The sequence below is a fragment of the Aegilops tauschii genome, chromosome 5 (genome assembly GCF_002575655.3).
Source record: "Aegilops tauschii subsp. strangulata cultivar AL8/78 chromosome 5, Aet v6.0, whole genome shotgun sequence".
In the NCBI taxonomy this organism is placed as follows: domain Eukaryota; kingdom Viridiplantae; phylum Streptophyta; class Magnoliopsida; order Poales; family Poaceae; genus Aegilops; species Aegilops tauschii.
Window position 1 is genome coordinate 37,080,012 of NC_053039.3, and position 2,554 is coordinate 37,082,565.

A 2,554-nucleotide genomic window follows, 5' to 3' on the forward strand; every position below is an offset into this window, starting at 1 on the left:
CAGACTCCGAGGCCGGCTCATAATCGTGTCCGGCTCGGTCTCTGCTACGCATATCTTACAACACAAGTTTACATCTCAATGCCGGTTTGTGTCTACATGCCTTAAACTGGCTTTGGGCCCTGGGCCTCCATGAAGCATCACCGTCTGTCTTCATGGGCTTCAGATGAACTACTTATGAAGTTAACCCGGCCTCTCCTGGTCGGTTTACGCCCAGTGGTAATATCCCCAACACCAAAAGATGCAAAGTTAATAATGATAGTGCAACTTATTTGTGGCACTGCCATTTAGGTCATATTGGTGTAAAGCGCACGAAGAAACTCCATGCTGATGGGCTTTTTCAATCACTTGATTATGAATCACTTGAAGCTTGCAAACCATGCCTCATGGGCAAGATGACTAAAACTCCGTTCTCCGGAACAATGGAGCGAGCCATTGACTTATTGGAAATAATACATACTGATGTATGCGGTCCGATGAGTGTTGATGCTCGTGGCGGGTATCATTATTTTCTGACCTTCATAGATTATTTGAGCAGATATGGGTATATCTACTTGATGAAACATAAGTCTAAAACATTTGAAAAGTTCGAAGAATTTCAGAGTGAAGTGGAAAATCATCGTAACAAGAAAATAAAGTTTCTACGATCTGATCGTGGAGGTGAATATTTGAGTTACGAGTTTGGTCTTCATTTGAAACAATGCGGAATAGTTTCGCTACTCACGCCACCCAGAACACCACAGCGTAATGGTGTGTCCGAACGTCGTAACCGCACTTTATTAGATATGGTGCGATATATGATGTCTCTTACTGATTTACCGCTACCGTTTTTGGGTTATGCTTTGGAGAGGACTGCATTCACGTTAAATAGGGCACTATCTAAATCCGTTGAGAGGACACCATATGAACTGTGGTTTGGCAAGAAACCCAAGTTGTCGTTTCTTAAAGTTTGGGGCTGCGATGCTTATGTGAAAAAGCTTCAACCTGATAAGCTCCAACCCAAATCGGAGAAATGTGTCTTCATTGGATACCCAAAGGAGACTGTTGGGTACACCTTCTATCACAGATCCGAAGGCAAGATATTCGTTGCTAAGAATGGTTCCTTTCTAGAGAAGGAGTTTCTCTCAAAAGAAGTGAGTGGGAGGAAAGTAGAACTTGATGAGGTAAATGTACCTACTCCATTATTGGAAAGTAGTTCATCACAGAAATCAGATCCAGTGATTCCTACACCAATCAGTGAGGAAGCTAATGATGATGATCATGAAGCTTCTGATCAAGTTACTACTGAACCTCATAGGTCAACCAGAGTAAGATCCGCACCAGAGTGGTATGGTAATCCTGTTCTGGAGGTCATGTTACTTGACCATGACGAACCTACGACTATGAGGAAGCGATGATGAGCCCAGATTCCGCTAAATGGCTTGAGGCCATGAAATCTGAGATGGGATCCATGTATGAGAACAAAGTATGGACTTTCGTTGACTTGCCCAATGATCGGCAAGCCATAGAGAATAAATGGATCTTCAAGAAGAAGACTGACGCTGACGGTAATGTTACTGTCTACAAAGCTCGACTTGTTGCGAAAGGTTTTTCACAAGTTCAAGGAGTTGACTACGATGAGACTTTCTCACCCGTAGCGATGCTTAAGTCTGTCCAAATCATGTTAGCAATTACCGCATTTTATGATTATGAAATTTTTCAAATGGATGTCAAAACTGCATTCTTGAATGGGTTACTGGAAGAAGAGTTGTATATGATGCAACCAGAAGGTTTTGTCGATCCAAAGGGTGCTAACAAAGTGTGCAAACTCCTGCGATCCATTTATGGACTAGTGCAAGCCTCTCGGAGTTGGAATAAACGTTTTGATAGTGTGATCAAAGCATATGGTTTTATACAGACTTTTGGAGAAGCCTGTATTTACAAGAAAGTGAGTGGGAGCTCTGTAGCATTTCTAATATTATATGTGGATGACATATTGCTGATTGGAAATGATATAGAATTTCTAGATAGCATAAAAGGATACTTGAATAAGAGTTTTTCTATGAAAGACCTCGATGAAGCTGCTTACATATTGGGCATCAAGATCTATAGAGATAGATCAAGACGCTTAATTGGACTTTCACAAAAGCACATACCTTGATAATATTTTGAAGAAGTTCAAAATGGATCAGTCAAAGAAAGGGTTCTTGCCTGTATTACAAGGTGTGAAGTTGAGTGAGACTCAATGCCCGACCACTGCAGAAGATAGAGAGAAAATGAAAGTCATTCCCTATGCCTCAGCCATAGGTTCTATCATGTATGCAATGCTGTGTGCCAGACCCGATGTGTGCCTTGCTATAAGTATAGTAGGGAGGTACCAAAGTAATCCAGGAGTGGATCACTGGACATCGGTCAAGAACATCCTAAAATACCTGAAAAGGACTAAGGATATGTTTCTTGTTTATGGAGGTGACAAAGAGCTCGTTGTAAATGGTTACGTCGATGCAAGCTTTGACACTGATCCGGATGACTCTAAGTATCAAACCGGATACGTATTTATATTGAATGGTGGAGTTAT